The sequence below is a fragment of the Natator depressus genome, chromosome 8 (assembly GCF_965152275.1).
Source record: "Natator depressus isolate rNatDep1 chromosome 8, rNatDep2.hap1, whole genome shotgun sequence".
Taxonomy (NCBI): Eukaryota; Metazoa; Chordata; order Testudines; family Cheloniidae; genus Natator; species Natator depressus.
This window is the reverse complement of record NC_134241.1, coordinates 35,463,359-35,488,005: the sequence shown is the minus strand read 5'-3', so window position 1 is coordinate 35,488,005 and position 24,647 is coordinate 35,463,359. Positions and strand designations below refer to the sequence as shown.

At 47.4% G+C, this 24,647-nt stretch overlaps 1 protein-coding gene across 2 annotated transcripts in view; it reads right to left on the bottom strand.

The window, feature by feature from the left end:
* The window catches only part of PSD2 (pleckstrin and Sec7 domain containing 2), a 145,689-nt gene extending 133,132 nt beyond the window's left edge, over positions 1–12,557 (bottom strand). For both annotated transcript variants that reach the window (XM_074960736.1, XM_074960737.1), the window contains exon 1: positions 12,451–12,557. The gene's annotated coding sequence lies outside the window, so the exon portion shown is untranslated. The remainder of the gene's footprint in view (positions 1–12,450) is intronic.
* Between the last annotated feature and the right edge of the window lie 12,090 nt (positions 12,558–24,647).

The window sequence follows — 24,647 nt, the reverse complement described above, 5'->3', positions numbered from 1 at the left end:
TTAGGATATTGCTTCATCTAGATAAGGATGCTCCAGGTGCTATCTGGGCCTAGCAGAGACAGGAGTTCTGAGGCCAGGTATCTCTGCTGGACCAGATACTAAAGGCAGCCCCTCTCTGATGGAGGATCCTGCATTCCCCCACTTCGCTGAAAAGATGGTTCTGGCCATTCCCCTTACTGGACTGCAAGGCAATAGGTGGCTCCCCATGTAGATATGGTGGCAGACCTCATCCACTTTACTCTGAACCAGCTTGGATGTGCAGCATCTTCCCCCTGACTGGCTGTTTCCTAGGGGCTTGAATCTTAGGGGATTCCAGCAAGACTGGAATGCTATCAATGGTTCACAGGGCTCTGGAAATTAGCAGGAAAGAAGAACATTCCCCGAGGCTTCTAGAAAAACCACACTCCCTGCTGGACGAGTACTCAGCACTGGACAAGCTAAGAGGCAGTGCAGCCATCAAGATGAAGACAAAGAGTTAAATCCCTTGAGACCACAAGATTGGAGCCAAAAAAAAAAAAAAAGTATAATCTTAAAGGTCACCCTTTATATTAAAGGCACATTTATAACCAATTTATAAAGGTTTACTAAAGCATAGATGCTATCAGCATGTCACAGACAGGTGGTTATAAGCACATCAGCAGAAAGCACGATAGACGGTTATAAGCCATGGTTATCAACAATCTGACCTACTGGACTGTGTGATAATTGATTAACTCTTGATTAAAACATCTATTAATCATTTATTAACCCTTCCTAACCTAGTTATAAATATACCCTCAATGAACCTGTGACCACCTTTAAACTTATGGCTGGGTTATTTAGGGGATTTCTGATAGACTCATTAGCCTATCACCTCTAAGGCTGGTTTGAATCCAGTACAGGATGGGCACCACTATCTGAGAGCTGTTGGAGAGCCAGCATGAAATAAGACAATGGTCTCAGAGAGCTTTCTAGAGGGCTCTAATCAGCCTCCTTATTGGCAGATACGTCAGAGACTGACCAAGGACTGAATGGACATGGAGAGTAAACGCCCATCTTGCACCACCAGGGTGGTCTGTTCTGCACCAAGACTGGGTCCCTCTGGTGCTCCTGTGCTAGACGTGTTCTGTGGATGAATGAGAGGCCTTGTCCTTCAGCATTCTCAGCCTGGTATCTTTCACCAGTGCTAAATTAACTTTTTTTAAAAAACTGAAAAAAGATCAAAACATGTTTATTTAATGGAGCTCCCTGCAGGAGCTAGAAGAGATGAGGTCATTCTCTGACTCCCAGTGAAAGCTGACAGCTCTAACTAACATTAAAGCTGGAGCCGACAGGAACTGAAATAGCATGATCATGAGCACATGGCATTGAAATCAAGCTCCAGGCCAATCTGACCCAGTCACATGCTGCTATTCTGAAAGTTGCCCAGACCCCAGTGACAAATGCACCATATTAAATGTTCCTTAACCAGGCTCAAACCCAACTTTGTTCCTGACATTAGCAGAAATCATGCCAAAGTCCGGCACTGTCAAGGAGATTCTGAAGAATCTTTCAAAGTTAATGGGGGGGGGGGGTGATTGCTGATGGCAGGGTCAGGGGAGCACGAGCAGGAGAAGTAAAGGGGAGAAAGGGTTTGGGAGGCTTCAGCTGGGGATGTGGCCATGGGAGACTCTCTAGGAGGAAGAGGGTAAGTCCCTCCATCCTTTCTCAATGTTTTGCAAAGTGGCCTCTGATTTTCATAGAACCTAGATTTTAACACCAGAAGGGACCATTAAGATCATCGACTTTTGGATGCCCAATTGGAGAGCCCGTATAAACATGTTATTATAAGCAATAAACTTTAGTTCTGGAGAGTGTCCCAATGCAATGTCATTCCACTGCTAGGGCATCTCTAGGCAACCAAGCACTGTCCTGGGAGCTGGAAACCGCCAGCTTCTAATCCCACCGCTGCCAACAGCTGACTCTGCCCTCCACCAAGACAGGCAGGCTGGCATTCTGTGCAGCGCCTCCAGCCCGACCAAGCTGGGGAGGGAGGAAGGTGGCTTTACACGACCACTTGATCCTTCAGAATCTGGGCTGCTCCAAAATAGCCCCAGATGTAAGTCAGAGGAGCCGGCGACTCTTCTAATTTATGTCTTCTAATAGTCCATCAACGTCAGCCTATGGGCTGTGAAGCAGGCCAGAATCCACACATTACTATTCATCTACCCCCTTCCCTCAGTCCATCCCCTATCCTGGGGATTAGGAGGGGGCATCAGAGTGCTGCACTTCGGGGAACTTGCAAGCTAGTTGTGGTGCATTAACAGCCCCTATGTGAGAAGGAACAGTTTAGAGGGGCCAGATTGTCTTTTAACTGATTTGTGCCTCAATTTCCCCATCTGAACACTGGAGATGGGCACCTCCTGGGGCAATGGTGAGGAATGGAGCATTAACATTTGGAAGGCACGTTGAGGCTTTTCTATGAAAGGGGGTCTAAGGGGCAAAGGATTCCCATTACTGTGAAAGCAATGGATAGAGATTGCAGCAGAATAGGGTCATAGCCTCTCCTGCAACCTACCAGCCTTCAGCACACAGTGACCGTGATAGCGGTCCATACCTACTCATGCTAAGCTAAGACACAAAACCTAAATGCTCATTAAAGCATCTCTTGGCAGAAACCCCATCCTCAATTACAAAAATCATTTCATTTTTTTTTTATGACTCAGAAGCCTGTGAGACCTCGTAATCTAATTAACTAAAGTGCCTGCTCCTGCAGCTCCACTGGCCCAAAGAATACAAATAGCTGAATCCCTGGCATTGTGTATCCCCTCCTGGCCCGCCAACCACCAGCATCCCTTCCACCGGGCCACCCCAGGCTCCCTGAGCTCTCATTGAGCAGTCCATGAACGGAGGACACAGATTGGCTAGTGCAGCTCACAGAACATGCACAAAGTAATGGGGCTCCCTGCCCCTCTCCCCACATCCCCTGGAGAACTGTGCAGTAGGAACAGAGAGCTGTCTACAGATAGGCAAGGGATGGTGGGCAAAAAAGCGCTCCATATTGCCATGCCCTCTAGGGGGCACTAGAGGGTAACTTGTCCTCAGGTGGATTATAGAGTGGGCTTCAGGCTGCATAATGACCTGGGGTAGGTGCGGGGAGCAGCAGGGCAGGCTGTCCTGAAGGCTCTGCCCTCCAAACCCTTTCCTCATGGAGTAGAGAGCTGGGCTTTTCTCTGCTAACTGGAGCCAGTAGGGCCTTGTAATCTCTGGCACTCAGTCTCTAGTCTCCAAGACAGGGGGCTGTACACAAACTTGAGCCCACAACCTCCTCCCGCACCCCCTCCTGCACTCCAAACCCTTCGGCCACACCTCGGAGCACCCTCCTACACCCTAAACCCCTCATCCTGAGCCCCACCCCAGAGCCCACACCCCCAGCCCAGAGCCCATACCCACACCACAACCCCCTCCCCCAGCCCGGAGCCCCCTCCTGAACTCTGAACCCCTCATTTCTGGCCCCACCCTGGAGCCCTCACCCCCTCTTGCACCCCACCCCCCTGCCCCAGCCATGAACAAGTGAGCAAGGGTGGGGATTGGAGTGAGCTGCGGTGGAGCCTCAGGGCAGGGCAGGGTCAGGTTGTTCGTTTTTGTGCAAATAAAAAGCAGCAACCCTAGCCACCATCTCACCACCATCCCTCCCCGCTGCCATTCCCCCGGTTGTAGTAGCTGGACCCTGACTGAGTTCAGCGGCAGTACCATAATGCTGATAATCAGAGGAGCCCCTTTGGGCATAAGTGGCTGATCTTCAGGGCATCTGAAACATGTTCCCTCCCGGCTCCTAACAACCACACAGGTCGGGGCTGGTGCAAACTAAGCCCCTGCTGAGGGGATGGGGGGGCTTTATAGTTAATTGAGCTGACAAACACAAACCTCAATTCAAGAGTTCTCCCAAGTTTGGCTGCAGGCCCTTCCCTCCCTGCTGCTAGTTCCCCCTTCTTCACAGACACACTCAGGGCCCGATTTGTGCTTGCCCAGTGCCCTAGTGTGTGGTCAATACTAGCACAGGGACACCACGAAACAAGGGCATGGCTCAGCAGGGAATTTCCCTGGAGCTGTGGAGCAGGGGTCTCTCGCTCTAGTCCCCTGCCCTCCTGCAGGAGGCCTTGGCAAAGGAGCCTTGAGGGATGGGCATAGTGTGCTTGGAGGAGTGCCAAGGGGATTCTAGAAACCTAGATATACAGCGCCTCTATCTTGACCATAGGGACAGCCTAGCGCCAGTGCCAGGCCGAATCAGGGGCATTAGACCTTTTGTATTCCTGGGCTGGAGCGAATAGGCCCAGCTGACCTGATGGCAAGAGTGATCCAGGAGAGCTGGTGGCTTCACTGCGCAGGTCGCTACAACCCAACAGGGTGCTGCCAGCCCCAAACGTTCACCAATCACGAGGCAGGGCCACCAACGTTACAAGATGGCTTAAAAATCACAAGAGTTGCAAAATAATAGATCTGGGGATCATTTTATTTGCTGTCCGGCTTCTGAACCTTTCAGGCACGCTCATGCCACATTTACACAGGTATTGTCTGCAATCATGAGGGCTAGAAACTTCATTTTTTTCTTTTAAGTGGACATTGAGATTCTCAAATAAGCCCATGACTCCAGGAGCTGGGGCTTGATGAAAAAATTCAAATATCATGAGACCTGATGGCCAAAATAAAATCATTACAGGTGGCAGTACTGCTAACGCCCTGCTACAAGCTGGTATTGTTCCCAGAACTCCTTCCTTGCTACTCTGCCCCATTTCATCAGCCCTTGGAACTCCTGGCAAGGTTGCTCAGCAGCCTGAGCTCCATCCCTTGGCTTTGCAGCCTGTCTTTGTTGCAGTCTCCTACAGTGGTCCCAGCTTCCCCCTGGCTACGTGACAGCAGCAGCCAGCCTTATGGGATGGAGGAGCAAAGGTGTGTGCAGTCAACTCTCACGCGGACACGTGCAGGGGTCCTATTCGAATCACACTTTGTGCGTGTTGTGCCATGGAAATAATTTGGGGTAAGCACCTTCTGGCCACTCAGCAGTGCGCATGACTCTGCATTGCACATGTGCTCAGAGCTCCCTTTTGGAGTTCATAGCAGTACCATTCAGCCTTACCGAAGGGCACACCAGGGAGCATTATACAGCCCATACACCACTTGTGGCCTGCAACCACGGTTAGTGTAGGGCTCCAGCCTGTCCAGGCTCTGCTGAATTGTTTTCAGTGGCAGATGGAGAATGTCACCAGCAGAGCAGGGGGGACAGTGGCCTCCTTTTTGCAGGGGAAGCCATTGGGCATCCACACCATGACTCGTCATGGGGAAGACTGTGCTGCCCTGGCCCTGGTGGAGCAGAGGAGGAGACTCCAAGGAAGAGACTCACAGGGAAGAGGAGAGTGGTGAGAGAAGCAGTGGGGAGAGAGAAGAGCAGACATTCTGGGGAAGAGGGGAGGTAGAAAGAAATGAGGGGCAGAAGACAAAGGGCCTGAGTCTCAGTTACTCCATCCCCACCATTGGGAGGCTTTGAGCTCCTGGATTTGAATGCCTGGCCCCCAGTGTAAGCTAGAGCACCTTTGGGGCTGCTGTAACTTATGTTCTGCTTCCCATGGTCCCCTACGGTCTCTGAGAAGCCAAAAATTACCATAGTGGGTGTGCTGTAGCCACAACCCCAATCCACCCCGTCCGCCACTAGCTGGGAGCTGAGGTACCAGAGAGCCTTAAGCTAGCTGTAATTAGCCAAGGAGGGCCCAGCAGGTGTCAGGAATGAGAACTTGCAGTTGCGCCTGCCCACTCTGCGGCAGCCTACGAGCCCAGCTGAGCCACAACATGACTGCAGCTGCAAGCTCTCCTGGGTCTGCCTTGTTCCTGTGCAGCTCCACTCTGCTCCCACCCCTTCCCTCTCCTGCTTCCTGGCTTCAGCTGTGACCCTGGGCTCTGACTCCTGGTCTCAGACTCGGGCTCTGACCTGTGGTGCTGTTCCTGGCCTGTGACTCCTGCTCCAACCACTAGGCCTGGCTGCCCACATCCCAGTTCGTGGCAGCAGGGGGGATTCCTAGGGGCTCTTTAAATGCACTTTAAGGACCTTTCATGCTGCTGAAGCAGCCAAACGGGGCCTGAGTGTGACGGAGCCTCAGGTGCACAGTACGGATAAGGAATGGGTGGGTGGGAAGGGCAAGCCAGGAGCAGAAGGGTGGGAGGAGAAGAGCCATTGATGAGGTGGTGCTTGGAAGAGGCAAACGCATTGAGGGGTAGTCTGGCAGGAGGGGAGCAGTACTTCCCCTAAGGAAGGGATGGCCCTGCCTCTGCTGGAGTTTTCCCCCTCCCCCCATATGGCTACCCCTCCCCCCAATCAAGACTTGCTTCTACCTGGACTCATTAAGATTCTTCTGAAGAGCAAACTCTTTGCCTTTGCAATGTGCCAGCCTGCACCAGTGGCTGCAGTTGCCCCAGAGGAGGAACCGCATGGACACCCTTGTTTAAGCTTCATCCCTTCCCCGAACGTTACTCACCTGAAACCCTGGTAGGGAGAGTGTGGGGCAGGGGAGGATGAGCAGGCAGAAGGAGTGAAGATGACGCACCCGGAGGTGTGATCACCACTACTGTGCCCCTCAGTGCTGCCCCAGGCCTGGAATTTGGCCACAAACCCAAATTTGTAGATTCCAAGGCCAGAAGGGACCATTGTGACCATCTAGTCTGACCACCTGTGTAGCACAGGCCAGAGACTTGCCCCAGAATAATCCCTAGAGCAGAGCTTTGAGACAAACATCCAGACTTGATTTAAAAATTGTCCGTGATGGACAATCCACCATGACCCTCGGTAATTTGTTCCAATGGTTAATTACGCTCACTGTTAAAAAACGTACACCTTATTCCCAGTCTGAACTTCTCTAGTGTCATCTTCCAGCCACTGGATTGTGCTAGACCTTTCTTTGCCAGATTAAAGAGCCCATTATTAAATATTTGTCCCCCTGTAAATACTTACAGACTTCTAAATAAGTGACTGGTGCTGCACGTGAGCATGCAACAGAGACACGAGGGACGGATGGCCACAAGAACAGTGGCTTTGGGGGCTAATAAATAAATCTGAAGATTTTTGAGGCATTTTAACCAATACAGCTACAGTACATATACAGACCCCACCATGATTGGCTGGGTTACCTCTGGTGTTACAAAACCCTCAACCATGAGCTATCCATAAGGCAGGAGCCAAGTCCTGTAAACAGGCAAGGAAGTATTGAGGGGAAGAGGAGAAAAGCAGCCTGTCCTGTCCCGTTGTGATACAGGCTCCCTCACCAGCTGGTGGTCCAGCAACGGGGAAGGATGTTAATGTGGGGCACTTGGGAGTCCCGTGGCTTCACTGTGCAGGCTCACAGCTAAACTGTTGGCAGAACTAGAAGGTCCTTTGCTTTTCTGCAGTGCCCTGTCCATGAGGACTGCAGAGTGCTCTGCAAACCGCAGTAACTGAAGCACCACAGGTAGGTAGGAAGTACTGTTTCCATTTTACAGTTGGGGAACTGAGACACAGGAAGACTGAAGCCCAGATTCTCCACAAAAGGATCTGGGGTCCTAACTCTCAGCGATTTCCATGGAAGTTAGGATCCTGAACACCTCTGTGGGCCTTAGTGAGTTGGCCAAGGTCACACAGGAAGTCAGTGGCAGATCCAAGAACTGAGCCTTAACTCTTGACTTCGAGGCCTGTGCTTTAACCACTCAGCCATCCTTCCTTCTGATGGACAATGGTCTTATTCTCAGGGACACCTGGCTGTCATCTGTTCCCTTTGAAAAGCACACAGAGCCTCCTGCTGTGTGATCAGAGGCTCTGGTCTCCTCCTCTCTCGATTTTCACTTTCTGGGAGAATGGAGGGTCATAGTATTTTGTTTGTCTGCACTTTGTCAAAAGGAAAATTCACCTTCTGTAACATGCTGTATGGTTAGCCCCAAGCATTCGAAACTCCTGAGACACAACACTGGTTTAAAAATCAGGAGATACTAAAGATGATGAATTTGGGCGTCTGTTTTCTTGACTTCTGGGGTTGAGTCTCATATCTTCCATCTTTTCTTTGCAACCATGAGGGCTAGAAACTGACTTTACTTTTTTAAATGGCAGACAAGACTCTCACAATCACAGGAGTCCCAAAGCTGGGGCTTTAAAACACCAAACATCATGAGACTTGCGCTAAAAGCACAGGAGTTGGCAACAGGGAGAGACACACATGACAAATGAGCCCTGGAATGGCTCCAACCTGCTGGCTCAGGAGGCAATGATGTTTTATACAACTCTTTTTCTGCCATCCCTCTGTAGGCCCACCTGCTCTGGGAACATGCACACTGGAGACTAGGAAAAGTTCTGGCCATTGTCGGATATGGCCCTCAGGGGAGCTGAGTTGCGGTACTGAGTCGCTCACAGCATGGCTGCTCCAGGACCCGTATTGCCAATGGGCCAAGGAAGGCAGCACAGAGACAGAGATCCCATGGGGATTGCCCTAGCCTCCAGCAGATCCTTTGGGATCTAGGGTTTCTTTGGCCAGGGCCCTGTCTACCCGTGGGAAGAGGGGTGCACAAAGTTCACTCCCCCAACAGAAGGATGAGGAATAGGTTCCATGGACCAGATCCTGTTTATCTGTTGTGCTTATCTAGCCCCCATCACTGTGGAGTCCAAGCACCCCACTATCTGTAATGCATTTCTCCTCCCGAGACCCCTGAGAAGCAGGCCTGGGCTGTTATCCTCATTGTACAGGTGGGGACCTGAGGTTCTAAGTGACTTAGCCAAGGTCACACAGCAAGTCTGTAGCAGAGCAGGGATTTGAACCTGGATCTCCCTAACCACTGAGCCTTCCTTCTCTATGCAGCATCCTCAGATGGTGTGAATCAGCCAAGCCTCATTGACTTGGACAGAGCTGCACCCACTTGCACCAGCTAGGGATCTGGCCCCACGAGTGCCCACATTCAGCCCCCAGCCCACCAGGCATGTTACTGTCACATGCGGGAGGGTTTGTCCCTTACTGTTTGCATGGAGCTTAATGGGCTAGATGGTACCTTTGTTGTGGGGGTGCATCTGGACCCTCTGGCAGTGGGAACCCCAGGAGGGGTTCTCCTCAACCTACACAAATGGGTGTCTGGCAGTGTCAGTGTCCCCGTCCTGCAAACAGGGGCAGCAGGAACTCAGTCAGCTCTTCTGGCTAGCGTGTGCATGGGGGACGGACACACAAATTAACCACCCAGCTCTCTTAAGGTAAGCTAGTGCCAATGCAAAGCTAGTAGTGGCTGTACTCCCTGGCCACACTGCACCCGGCCCCTGCACAAGGGGAGTGGAGAGGCTCTTGGGCCAGATTTGGGCCCACTCCCCCCAGTCTGCCCTTGCCCAGGCAGGCGGGTCCTGATGCCATGAGGCCCATAATGTTGTTTTGGAGAATGCAGCGTGTGTGCAGCCAGCCTCTTGTATTGAACTAGCGGCGTGACCTTCTGAAATCTCCTCAGGAGGAGCGAGGAGCTGCTTTCCGAAGCATGTGCGCATGTGAGACAGGGATAATTAGGCAGGAAAGCCCCCGGGCTCAGGGGGGACGGGACTCTGCAGGCCTCGCTCCCCACAGCAATGTCTCTGAGTCTGACACAATGCTGGCCCCAGCGCAATGGACAAGTTCTCTGATCTGGCTTCCTACTGGACAGGAGATGGGGAAGATGGCTCTGCCCAGATGCCTCACTCTGGCCGGCTCCCTGCTCTGTACAAAGAGATTTCAGTGATGGCTCAGGGCGAGGTTGTCACATGCAGCCAGGGCCTAAAGGGAGGGCTGATGCAAAACCACGCTGTTCCCTGGGGAGCTCCCCGCTTGTGCAGGAGGGAGGCGACACCCCTTCAAAGGGGACAGCCTACACCTCCCAAGTGGCCAGCATGGGGAGGGCAGTCATCGTTGTTCCCTTTACCGTCCACTTCCAGCTGAGCTGCTCCTGGACAGGGGAATGCATCTCAGTAACAGCCACTGTGCTCCCCTGCGCGTGTGCACTGTAGTTCTGGCAGGTCCATACCTGGGCTGCCCAAAGAGCCCCGGGGAAAGGCTGATCTTTACTTGGGCTACCCAAGGGGATAGGGTAAGGTCAGTTACTCCCCATCCCTCCCACTGGCAGCCCAAATCTTAGCCTTAATAGAGAAACACCACCTTTACCTCAGTGACTAGGACTCTTAGTAAAAATACCATAGGTTTTTTTAACACAGTAATGGTTCCACAGGCTGCATCTTGCAGTAGGGCCACTTTAGTACTTGTTAAGTGCCTTCTTCAATGTTTACGGCCTCGCGGATAGAGCAGGAAACTTGCACACCGGACTCCTAGGTTCTCTGCCCAGCAATATCACTAATTGTGGTGTGACCTTGGGGAAGTCACTTCACCAATCTGTGCCTCAGTTTCCCCATGGGATGATAGTGTTATCGCTGGGGCAGAGGGTTAATATGGGGAGAAAGTATCCAAAGAATGGAGACAGCAAGAATGAACTCCCTTGTCATTTCGGAACCTCATGGCCCTGGACTTTGCACTTCAAAATGATCTTGAGGGGGAAAATACAAGAGATCTCCATTTATACCTGTACTTAACTTTTTGGGGGGAACCAGCTGAACAGAGAGCCATTTAGTTTGTGGCTCAGCTGACCCCGAGACATACCCTCCGGGCCCAGGCTCCCACTTTCAGCCTTTCCCCTTGTTCGCTCTGGACTTGTATAGGAAAAATCTTGTTCACAAAAATCCTAGCTGAGCTGCACACTTTGAAGTACCCAGTAATGTACAAATTGATAGACACATGCAGGTTTCTTTTTTATAAAATGCCTAATGATAATATGCTACATTTTCTTGCTAAAACTATCATCCACTCAGATGTGGAGAATGTAGGCTGTAATACCAGCTCCTGGAATGCAGGCCCGGAACACCATGCCCCATCATCCGACAGGCACAAATCTCTGTTTATCCTAGCAATTAATCCTCCCCTATGTTTGGTGATATTATAATTACAGAAACATTGCCATTCTGATGGGCTTGTTTCCACCAATGTATTTTACTTTATTTACATCACCACAATAGGCTACAGCAAACAAAAAAAGGGGTGAAATTGTATTTAGAGAGACAATGCCACATGGATTCCCAATGCATTTTGTAGATGTAAGTCACCCTGACTCCAAATTACACATTTATTGTGTGAGCACACAATGAGATCAGATTAAATATTGACTAAAACTGGCCTAACGCACAAAATAATGAAAAGCACAATAGTATGATTTAATCCAAACCATTAGAGAAATACATATCTGTAACATACAACATGCCTTTCCCATAGAAATACTCTTTGTATTCTAGCTAGTCTTAGGCAGGAGAATTTCTTCCTCACAAATTATGTATTTTTTTTTCAGTTGCCAACACATTCCCTTTACCGGTTGCAAAAAAATTTCATACCGTCTGGTTTATAAATGGGCAGGTGGTGATATCTCTGCATTCTCAAAACTGAGATGGGGAATCAAATATGGCTAAAGTCAAAAAGTATTTCCCCTTTGTCCCCAAAATGTAAAATATGCCATTACAGTGTAGTCATTATAGGCACCTCATTAGAAAGTACTTTCACACCTAGCTGAGGATCAGCAAACTATCCTGTCTTCTCCTTCCTGTCCTCCCCCCAAAAAATACAAAAAGCCCCACCAAAAAACAAACAAAAAAAACCCCAGCAAGACACAAATGCCAATATAACAATTAAGATAATAATATAGTGCAGAGTGGGCTAAATACACAATCTTCCCAGATGCTAGACCTTTAAATTCTGCAATACTGTCCTGCCTCATTCAAGATTAGAAGAGAACTGTAACCTAGCAAAGACAAAAAGACAGAAGGTAAGAAAAAATCCCACTGATCAGTAAAGCCCTTCCATAGTCCAGATGCAGTCCTATCACTTCAGCTTCTCTGTACCATCTCCATGACAACTGTGTAATTTGGATGCTATAACCACTGCTGAACTGATCTTTAAATGTAGCTTTGTTATAAACCATAGTACAGAATATGTCAGAGTCTTGGTAAAGGAAACTTGCCCTATAAATGAGGGAGGTAATTAAAGAGTCCCATTTTCATGTTCCAGATATTTTAAATAACCAGGAGAATTAATGTGTTCCTCTTAATGGGTAGAGGATTTGGAAGTCAATAACAGCCATCAATTGTTTTTGGTGAGTAACGTGTCCGAGCACTACACCCCAAATTCCCAGTTCAGACATCCAGCTGAGAGTTGAAAAAGCAGATTTAGAGAATGGGCATCTGGACAGACACACACACCCCACTCCCCAACTGAGACAATTCAATCCCTAGCATTGAAGCACAAAGCTGATACATCAAATAAATAATAATAATAATGATGCTGCCATGCCTAACCAAGCAAAATAGGACATAGGATGCCATGGGGATGAATCAAATAAATGATCAACAATGATATTAGTGTATATTGTCCTTGCACTTACCGGAGCAATAAGCCTTTTTTAGTTCCCCCCCAACGCAGCTCTCTTTTCTCCTCACCAATCCATGCAAAATAATCAGCAGCTACACATAAGGAGTTGCCCCATCCCCCATACCTTCCTAGACTTTCCTTTTATTGGTTTTTCCCCCCCTTGCAGTGGGTCACACCTCCCAGGCTTTCCTTCAGGTGTCAAGAGATTGCTAGAGATCGAGCAGGAAGGATGGGAGGGAAAGGGGACAGAAAGGGGAGGGGGGAGAGATAAGACTAAAAGGGAAGGCAGAGAGTGATTGCAGTCAATGAAAGGGTGGAGGGAAAGACCTTGCTACATAAACCTAGAGGAATAGATTGCAGCTAAGCAATCGGCTAGAAGACACTCACTACAGTGGAGTGTGAGCAAACTGCTAAGAATATTCAACGGTTTCTCAAAGCCCAGAGGGACAGATTTGCTATCGGCCAGCCAATCAAATACCTTCAAACTGGAGCTGGTAAAATCCTGCCAAACAGACGGGCCGTCTTTAAGAAATGTAAAAAATAAATAAATAAGCAAACAACAACCTTGGTAAAATTTGCAAGGCTGATGAATGCATTCACAGGGCCTACCCGCTCCCCTATTGCCACCTGGGTCCCCACCCCTCCCCCTACTGGAGCTTTCCAGGGGCTGCGTACCACCACCACCCTGCTTTGCTCCTTCCTTTCCCATCTGGTGTTAGGCTGTGCTCTTCACATCCCCAGCTGCTGCCCCCCGCAAACAGGGCCTTCCCCCTGCCAGGCTTGCCGGGGAGCTTTTTCTTGGAAGCCCCCTTCATGGCTTGGGAAGCAATGTTGCAACGTTTCTCCCTATCAGCGTGAGCAGGCCTCCAAAGCCTAGGCTTTTGGTTTTAATGGGTTCTTAGACTCTAGTTCCTGTTCTGATGGCATCTCACATCTCTTCTAGGGTTGCCAACCCTCCAGGATTGTCCTGGAGTCTCCAGAAATTGAAGATGAATATTTAATTAAAGATTGTGTCATGTGATGAAACCTCCAGGAATAAGTCCAAGCAAATGTGGCAACCCTAGCCAGACACATAAGGGTGGCTTCTGGAAGGAGCACGTTGGGTCTTGGTGCAAAGCTGGTTCCACTGGGAAAAGGGCAAAGCTCAGAAGAATGAGGGGCTAATTCGCAAGGTGCTCAGGGTTTGCCCAGAGGGCAAAAGGTCACCACTTTCACCAGGGAAAGCAGCATTAGCACTAGTGAGAAACACAAAATTATACCCTAGATCACACTCCCAACAACTAGGAAAAAACAAGGTACGTGCTTGAGTACCAGCACGCCTTTTGTACCCTTTTCTAATGAGCATGTGCACATTCTAGTAGCTGGAGGCCCACGGAGGACCAAAGCCCTACTCTGTTACTCACAGCCAAAGCAGTTTCTCCATCAGCTATCCTGACAGAGGCCTTTATCTCGGGGGCAAAGCTCCTGATTTCTGTTTCTCCTACTCAGTGATATATGTCTGGTGTAGAGGATGACTGCACGATTCATTCTAGCTTTCATGCCAGGCCTCAGGGCATAAAAGAACCTTTCACTAGATTCCTATTGGAAGGCTTGCCCTATAGGAAGCATGCCCATACAAAAGTCTTGTCTTGGCTATTCAAGGTATTGTGAGCAGCTTGAGGGATGGCACTAGATCTCATAGATTTTAAGGCCAGAAGGGACCATCATGATCATCTAGTCTGACCTGCACATTGCAGGCCACAGAACCTCACCCACCCACTCCTGTAATAGACCCAGAACCCCTGGCAGAGTTACTGAAGTCCTCAAATCATGATATAAAGACTTTGAGTTACAGAGAAGCTAATTTACACTAATTTAAACCTGCAAGTGACCCGTGACTCATGCTGCAGAGGAAGGCAAAATAAAACTCAGGGTCTCTGCCAACCTTGCCCAGGGAAAAATTCCTTCCCAACCCTAGATGTGGCAATCAGTTGGACCCTGAGCATGTGGGCAAGATCCACCAGCTGGACACCTGGGAAAGATCTCTAATGCCCCTTACTACAAATACTGCAGCAGTCTACAGTAATACCTCCAGACACTGCAGTGAGACCATTACAAGCAGTAGTGTCCTGCAGCATCATTGCAGAACACGGCTGTATATTTTCCCCCAAGGAGTTGTTCTATAGCACAACACACAGAGTTGTTTGCCAGGGTTTGTATCTGTAATGAACCATGTAATGAGTCACCCTGCAGCTATACTCATGAGTTATCCAACAAATGCAGGTGTGAATGAAGGTTACTGGGCTGTAGAGAGATATTAAATAAAGATCATGGCAATGGGCAAGACCAGTATTAGTCTGACAAATTCAGGTGTGGAAGTCTTAACTTCCCCAAGGTTTTCTCATCTAAAAGGCAGATTCAAGTTACACTATGGTGAACATCAGACCTGCTCACCTCTGCTCAATGTTAATGAATTTGTAATCAGCCAGTTATCAGGTTAAGATGCTTTAAGAAGCCATGATCAATATTCATCAGTATGTTGCTCTGCTAGGGACTGAAGGCAAATACCAGAATCCAATTGCTTTACAGCCAGTCCTATGGAGGGATATTTTGAAGCATGACACAGTGAGGTTCTGGTTTCTAAGCGGAATACATAGGCTAGCTGGGATGCATAACAACAAGGGCTATCTGTCTTGATGCTTCAGGGAATGAACTGATCAACAGCTGGAGTCAGGAAGAAATGTCTTCCCACCAATGGTAGAGAGTTGCATATTTGTCCTAGTAATTTGTGGCAAATTATTAACAATCGTTATACCTTTTCTTCGATTATAGGTAGAGCCATACTAGCTAGGTTCATGTACCCTGGACATGCTGTGATTTTTTTTGGTGTTACCGAATATCACTATTACAAACAGTTTTTCACATTTTGCTTGACTGTACAGACAGTTTAGTCTTGGAGAGTTTATTTGTTGTGGTGCAGTTCTGTTTGGAATCTGTGAACGTAACAGTAAACAGGATTTGAATGGTAATCATCTCTCGAACTGAATAATTTCTTAGGTGCCGCAGCTGCCAATAGATTGTACATCCACATCACAGGCGTGAGCTTGCAACCATCCACACAGCAATGGGGCTGTGCACGTACCCTCAAGCACACAAAGATTCTGACTGCTAGATTGAAAGGAGCCGGGGGCCAGACAGCTTCACTTTCAAGCACTGTCATCGGAAGGATCTTTTGGTATCTTTTCTCTTCATCCGTCACTGATACCTTGTTGCCTGTACTGTATGTTAGTAGTTAGCTTACTTTGCTCTTAATAAAAATACAGATATTCATTTGAGCTGGTCACAGTTTTTCATTTTTTCCCCCAAAATGCCTTTTTTTTAAAACCATTTTTCCCCATAAAAATGAAAATTTTCATTTCTCACAACAAGAATCCTGGCCTCCCTGCCAAGAATTTTTCTGGAAATTTGTATATCAAAAATGTTATAGTGGTTATCAATATTTTGCAGTAGCAAAATTATCAAAAACCATTTCAGTGATGTTTAGGATACAATTTTTGTGGGGGGCGGGATGGGGAAATCACAATACATTTTGAAAAGCAAAAACCATTTCCATTTTGAATTCTTCAGAATGAAAATAAATTTAGAATTTTTTCACAAAACTGGTTTTGGATTTTTTCAAACCATCTTTATGATGAATGGTTTTATACCAGACTTGTCGTGACAGTGCAGTCACTTTGTTGTCTTAGTACATCATGTTGCAGCTTCCTGACCCTGCTTTGGCTGGGTGCATCATCCTGGGATGATGAGCCAAAGCAGGCAGAAAGACTGAAGACAGCAAGATTAGCTTCTAATGCTGTGTTTCATCCACAGCAATGAGTATGTGAGCCACATGCGACATACCTTTTGTACCTGGGCAAAGGTATCACCCATTATGCACAGTCAACCTGTGTAACTCATTGCCAGGGGATGTTGTGAAGGCCAAAAGTATAACTAGGTTTAAAAAAGAATTAGATAAGTTCATGGAGGATAGGTCTACCAATGGCTATTAGCAAAGATGGCTAAGCCTCTACCTGCCAGATGCTGGGACTGGATGACAGGGGATCACTCAATAATTGCCCTGTTCTGTTCATTCCCCCTGAAGCTCCTGGCATTGACCACTGTTGGAAGAGAGGATATGGGGCTAGATGGACCATTGGCCAGTGTGGCCATTCTTATGTTTCTGATTATCACAGTGTAATTCAGCTTGTGCTGTCTTCTCTCTCCAGGCTCAAAAATTGCAACAGAGCTAGCTCCATCTCTTGTCCTTTGAGGCAGGGCTAAGGCTCTGTCAGCCAACAGTGCCCAGTTCTTCAGCTGGTTGTTTTTTTCCCCAGAGATGAAGAACACTGGTGATACCTCAGCCTTGGCATGGAGACAGCTGCCTCTGCACTGGCCCCTGCTTTGTCAATAGTTGTGTTGGATCAGGGTGCTTTTCGGTTCAGGGAATGGAGATGGAGGCCTTGGAACTTGCATTTTCTGCAGACCATGCTGGTCTGTCTCCTCATCACAGATTTGGGATCCCCAGGGGTTCTGAGCTGGATGGCCACTGCCCCCACTGGTCCCCCATCCCGCTACAGAGGCTAAGTCAAGTTCCTTTCAGGTTAAGTCTAAGCAAGAAGAAACTTGTAATTGATGGCTTAGTGCCAACTCAAACAGTAGTAAGATCACAGGGCCAACTTGCTTCAACCCAGCCATAGCTGGGTGTGTTATACTGGCCAGAAACTTGTCTCCTTGGGCAGATGGAAAGAGTTCTAAACAGCCCAAAGGCCCATCTATCTGCTCACATCCGAGCGTCTTCTTCCAGGAAGAAGCTTCCTCCAGCCAGCGCTCTCCCTTCTGAGGGGATATCCTCTTTAGCAAGCAGTAATCAGCAACCTTCTGGTGCCTGCAGTATCTCCTGCGTTACCTCTTGGGTTCATGGGTGCATACACCACATCACAGGGTCATGGACTGGAGTCAAGGATTCATAAATGCATTTCCACAGACTCCCCTACTTCCAGAAGTCATCAGGTGGTCACAGTGAGACAAGGCTCATGGATGACTGACTGCTCTGGCTTGGGCTCCGCAGCACTGATCCTCTGAGCTAGACCCAATGTCAGATCCTCCACCCCAACTTCCAGTTTTTGTGGATCTCCTTTCACAAACTCTCATCCACAAATCCCTCCATCTCAATCCTGGATCAACACACACCACTGCTGATGGTCTAGGACAGCTCTTTGCAGGTAGAGCAGTTGTTCTCAGGTGGTCACAAACCTTCCAGGGCTGTCTGCCTTCTATTTCTGTTACACTCCACTATTGAACACTACAGGAATCTAGACTGGCTATATGGCCAGCAAGAGTTCAAATGGCAGCAGTTCTGCATATCAGGCTCCAGTAACAGGTGAAACACCCAACTGTGAGGAGGTTTCTGAAGGAACACAATGGGATGTGAACAATGGCCAGAAGGTTCAAAGCCACCTAAGTGGGTGCCTAAGTCCAACTTCACGCACCAGGTTTCTGTGCGCTTTGTGGCTAGGGATTCTCAACCCTTTTGCGGGTGCCTGTGTTTTTTGGAAATCGGGTGCAATAGTTGTGTGGGCAGAGACTGGGCATCTAGATGGAGCCCAGAGCTGGGGTCTTCAGAACTTTTCTGTATTGTACCATGAGCAGGGGGCCTTCTCACCTTGCCCTAAACAGAGGCTATGGCTGAGATTTTCAAAGCCCGCGGGGGCATGGCATCTGAATCTCTTGGGGTTGCAAATAGGTCTCAGGGGTCATAGCTACCTTTCCTTTCTTTATGGCTATACTGGAGAGGGAAAGGGGTTTTCTGTTGTAATGTGAGGTTATGATATGGAAGAGGTTGAAAACCACAGAAGTAATAGGAGTTGGAGCCACACAGCCCCCATTGATATTAATGGGACTGGCTAAGCACCCTAGTTGGCTTTGAAAATCTCAGCCTAGACCCACTGTATAATATCAAACTTACCCCCTTCCTGGAGTTTAGTTGTACTGGTAAATCAGCAGCAGCTAAACAGCAGCCTAAGCTTTCACACCACAACTGCTGCTTCTTAGGATCTCCATGTTTCTGCCCCTAATTCTCTCTGATCGGAGGGGCATGCTCACCTCTCTTAGATCATGTGGAGTTAGCAAGTTGCACCTGCCACAAGGAATCAGCAGAACTTGCTCAGCAGCTTTATAAAGAGTTATCTGCAAACTTTACCAGCAATGATTTTATATTTTCTTCTAGGGCTTTGCTAAAGATATTGAATAGCGTTGGGCCAAGAACCAATTCCTTTGGGACACAAAAAGATATACCTCTGTTGGATGATGACTCTCCATTTACAATTACTTTTTTAAAAAAATCTATCACCTGGCCAGTTTTTAATCCATTGACTCTGTGCTGCGTTGATTTGGTATAATGCTATTTTTAATCAGACTGTTGTGCAATGCAAAATCAAATAAATTCCAACTTCTGAAGTTGGTCCAATAAAAGATATTACTTCGCCCACTTGTCTCTCTAATATCCTGGGACCAACATAGCTACAACAACACTGCAAACAATTATATAAATCTAAGCAGATAACATCAACAAAATTACATTTGTGAGCCCAACTCATCACAAAAGGATATCAACTTTGTTTGACAAGACCAATTTTCCATAAAACCATGGTGACTGGCATTGATTATGCTGTCAACGTTAGTTATTTACTAATTGCATCTCATCTCACCTCACACTTTTTATGATTTTGTTCAGGATCAAGCTAACCTGCCTATGGCTTCCCGGGTCCTCCCATTTACCCTTTGTAAATATTGGCTTTTCTCCAGTTCTCTGGAACTTCCCCAGAATTTGTTCATTTCTTATATATCATCATCAATCACCCAGACAGCTCCTCAGCCAATTCTTTTAAAACTTTTCGGTGCCAGTTATCTAGTCCTGCAAATTTAAACATGTTTAACTTCAGCAATTGCCATTTAAAATCCCTCCTAGTTACTGTTGGATTAGAAGGTACCGGTACTTCATTATTACTCTAAGATCTGAATACATCATCCTGTTTCTTTTCAGATACTGAACAGAAATATTTATTGAATACGTCTCCCTTTTCTGCATCATGATTGACAATTTTATCATACTTTTCCAGTAACTACCATTTGTAGCATTTTTCTTCTTCTTCATATATATAAAAATATCCTTCTTATTGTCCTTAAGCCTACTGGCCATTGATTTGTCACGGATACCGTTAGCTGCCCTTATTAAGTCTCTGCTAATTTATAGTCATTGCTATCAACTTCCCCTCTTTCCATTTGTTATATAGTTTTATTATTGTTTCTTTTACTTCCCCTAAGAATTTTTTTTAACTGAAAATGACTCCTTTTATGATTGAAGAATTCTGAGAGGTTTGGGGCATCCAATAAAGTTTTCTTAAACAAGTCTCAATTATAATTTACATTGTTTTTCCTCACAGTTAATTTTTTTCATAATTGTTTCCAGCTTTGGGACGTTGCCCCTTTTAAAGCACCACGCATGTATATTTGGGAGTGTATTCTTTTGGCACTGGTATCACTTCATTTTTGTCAGTCAGAATGAGGTCTATATAGAATTACGCCAAATTGTTTGCAATACATTTTGTTTGTTCTAAAATCATCATCTATGCTTTTTGGAAACTCCAAGGACATTTTGCTAGTGGGAGACCACTCAATGCCAACTGCGGATGGTATTTAGTGTTGCTGCTGGAATGACTGGCATTGATTACAGATGGTGTCATGCCCAGTGCTATGATCATGGACAGCACTGAATATGCCTTCATTTGGTCTCATCTTTATGGCCATGGCCACAATTGCAGAGTGGGTTTCACATTTAGCTGGTCAGTCTAATGTGGACACATCAATTTCTTTACATTCAGAATCTGAAGGGGAGTATTTTCAGCAGGATAATCTAGCGTTTCTAAGCTGCAGATTTGTATAGGACCCACATACAGTTTAAGTAGCTCCCCAGTCCTTGCTGGCCCTTTTCCAGGCAGCTACAGACGTAGCATTCCGCTGGCTCCCTTTTCTAACATATACATGCAAACACACCCTCTTTCATGTCGGCCACCTAAGTGAATATTCACTGTAAGATCTTCCAAACAACCGAGCATTTTTAATCGAAGGGATAATTCAATTGCTCATTTCAGCCCTGCTCTGTGCAGCTGTCAGTCTCTAGCACCAAAGCTGCTGTGTCAGAAGCCATAAAGATTTAAGGTTCATCCAGCCATCAGCATGGCACTAAACCATAAGGGACTGGGGGAGGGTGGGAATGATGGGATGGATTAAATGCATTTATTATAAATACCTCAGAAACTACCAGCCAAACCATCCTCAGCAGAGACCAATGGCATTAGTGCACCTTCAAGCATCCGCAGGATCCGTAATGTGTTTGAAAATCTCACATTTAAATAGCTGAGAGGGGGATCAAACAAAGCTTTGTGGCTGAGATGCTCAAAGCCACATAGGGGGTTTGGATGCCCAGTTCTCATTAAAATTAATGGAAATTGGGTGCCCGAAACCCTTTAGGCAGCTTTAAAAATCTCCATCTCCATTTATAATTAATGTGTCCAACAGTGCAACAAATATTTATCTAATAGGTCACGTTATGAGCAAAGAGGGAAGTGTCTAGTGGTTAGACAGGGCCCTAGGAGTTGTACTGTCCTCTTGGAAGTAAGTCTCAGTGCATATAGTTAGTAAGTTTGATGCGCTTTTACTGGCAGAAGTCCAGCAGTTTTCTCTATGTTAGTAACTCATACACTAGCCCAACCTCTACCAGCACTGGGGTTCCCAGGTTACAATACAGTGACTTACTATAGGATGCCTGGGTTCTAGTCCCAGCTTTGCCCTGGGCTTGAGGAGGAGAGGACTAAAGCCTACATTTGGAGACTTCAGCTGGACAGACCGACTTGACTTGTGTAGATTTTAAGGCCAGCAAGGAGCATTATTACCATCAAGTCTGAAATCCTGCATAACACAGTAATTCTGGCCTCATGCCCATACCTGAGCTACAGCACATTGCGATGAACTGGTAACCAGAAGGGATGCCCCATGGGTGGGGTCTGAAGGTTGCCAGAACCCCTGTTGGGGCTGGGGTTAATTCTGATAAGCTTGTTAGCATGCTCGTAGGTTCTGGAATTGTTTTTAATGTGGTTTCTCTGTAATACTTTTTTACCTTAGGAATAAAGTGGGCTTGTGTAGGAAGTGCTGTGGGTACCTTATAATTGTACCAATTACACCTGTTAATGGTCTCTGAAGAGAAAGCAAGCAGGTGTCCTTTGGCATCCTGTCTGTGCTGAGAAATACAGTGAAGGCAGGGGGCTGTGCAGCCTGGAAATACCCCAGTCAGAAGGGAGTAAGACGTGATTCTCCACCCACGAGAGGTGATGGCTGGGGGGCCAGAAGCCTGAGAGTGAGAGCCCTGGCTGGACCCCTGAGAGGAAATACAGGGGCAGGTGCCCTGACCTGGGACATACGCCTATTAGGAAGACAGCCAAGCTTGATTTAAAGGTTTCAAGTGACAACGAATAAATCAATTGTTCAATAATTACCCTCAGTGTTTAAACTGTGCATTTTATTTCTAGTCGGGATTTATCTGGCATTATCTTTCAGCCATTTAATGTCGTTCTGCCTTTGTCTGCTACAGCCCTCTACTATCACAAATCTTCTCCCTATGTAGGTACTTATAGACTTAGGATCAGGTTGCCTTTTCACCTGCCATGGGATAAACCACAGCGTGAAGTTCTCCAATCCCTCATTGTAAAGCAGGTGTGCTGTGATGGTGCAAAGCGCTTTATAAACCAGAAATGAGTGTTGATTGGCCACATGGGCTGTCAATCACCCAGAGAGGGGGGCAGGGACAGAGACTTCCCTTTTCTAGGTTCTGGGTAGAGAAGCCCTCTGTTAAACTCCATGGCTTTCAGATGTGAGGGTCTGAGCTGCAGGAGGGAGGCTCACTTGGAGAAGTGTAGTCCTGTTGAAATTATATTATGGAAGGTGTTCGTTATTGCTTTAAGTCTCTGAACTGGGTCTTGCTACTTCATTGGACAACCCTGCTGTGTACTCGGCCACCTACAGCTTGCAATCCTGCAAGCCTGCAATGGGCAGGTGGAGAGAGCTGTCTGTATCTTTCAGGCACTGAATGTGAAGTGGTTAGACAGAGTTAGCATCGGCATGTAATAGCCTGACCCAAGTTAATCTGATGGATAAGATTTAAAGTCAGATATTGAAATGGTGCCCCATCGCTTTAACTTGGTACCTGATAGCATGCCCTGGGCACTCAAGGAAGGGAAACCGCTTTGTACACACCTAAATCCAGATCTGCTTATTACTAAGTTACCAGCAGCTGGGTGTAAACTTGCTGTGCAACAACAGAAGGACCTAGAGGCTATGGGGATTAACCGACTCCAGCGGAGAGCCAGACTGAAAACTCCCTGCAGCTGCCTGTAAACTGAAACAGAAATTCCACCCCAGCTTTCCAGATAAAGATGAGTGGAAGTATCAGCTTTTTGGAGAGAATAGCTTATATGATGAGTATCTGCACGGGAAGGCCAAAACATGCCCTAGTCCTGAGAGAGAACCTTTTCCTCACATAGGAGTCCCTTTTTTTCTGTCTTCAGATTTATAAGACCATTTACTATACTTTGGCTGGGGGTTCATAATTGATTTATTATAGAGTGATGGCACACACTCCCTGGCTTGGGTGGTAGTTGGGACAGTGCTTTCTAAACAGTACAGCATTATTTGCTGTTATATGCAAGAAACAAATAGTCTTGTTGCAAAGCTTTGTTTCAGATCATGCTAAATTCTGAAAGGCTATTTTACCTTGAGAGAGCTGGTTGGCTTCCCCCTTGGTATAAGTGAGCTAACACCCATGAAGCCAATGCCATTAGGCCTGTTTATGGCAGCTGTGAATTTGACCCAAGGTGTGTACTTTTCTCTAATGTAGAGTTGCACAGCCCAATCATTGTCATGTTAACATAATGCCATGGCTGGGGGAGGTCAAGGGGTAATGTACCAATTAGTTTCATCCTATCGTGGTCATGGCACCCTGATCATAGCTATAGAAAACAACCTTTTCATTCCTCGTCCCTCACAACATTTTTATGTGCTTGCACGGTTCTCTCCTCTTACTTTAAGAGGAGGTTTTCAGCAGATCGGTTTCTGTGTATTTCTTTAGAGGGGGATTGAGAACAAATTCTTGATATGCTCTAAAAATCCCTGTGTGGACTAAGTGTGTGTTCACATCTAAAATAACAATGTGCCATGAACAGTGTTATGGGGGGAGAGGTCTCCAACGCCTAGTGGACAGGTATCCACGTCACACAAACACAACTGGCAGTTGCAGGGAGCCTCAGCAGAGGCACTTGTAGATAGCGCTCCACATAGACCCTCCAGATCAGGGTAAGGTAGGTGGCAGCGCTGGATTAGCTGCTGCTGCTGCCTGTGTGGAGTAAGCAGAGGGTTCCAGGCTCTGGGGCTGGCATCTTCCACCAGCTTTGGGATTCACTTGACAAATAAAATGGAAATGTACCTCCTTTGTAACAGGCAGGCCCCTAGCATGTCAAAGACTGGGTTCTTCACACTGTAGCTGAGCAACACCTCATCAGCCTGCCTGCCCGCCCAGCCCACTGGCCCAAAGCCTGGAGCAGCTGCTTAGTGTTCTAGCAGCCACACGTTAACGTTAGTTTCGCCATGTCCTGATTATTTTAAAATCTCAGAGGATCAGAGAGGAGGGTCAGGGGATACAAGGGAGAATAATCGTACTCTGCACTAAGGTGGGGCTCAGCAAAGAGCTGCCTAGACATTGACTGTGCCGGCCAGTACCCCTGTGAGGGAGAGGGGTGTTGTACAAGACCCACCATCGTGGAGCACCCATCTGTGATGAGGCCCTGTGCTGCAGCACTGCCACGGAATTCTTCGGCCTCTGCCCACCGCAAAGGTCACTGAGACCTCCAGCCAAGCTGCTGTATAGTGGCCATCCAACCCCTTCTGCACTAACAGTCACAGAATCACAGAAACATAGGGTGGAAGGGACTTTGAGAGGCCATCAAGTCCTGCCCTCGCACTGAGGCAGGACCAAGGACACCTAGACCACCCCTGACAGGTGTCTGTCCAACCTGTTCTTAAAAACCTCCAGGGATTGGGGGGGTCCAGAGCTTAACCGCCCTTATAGTTAGAAAATTGTTCCTA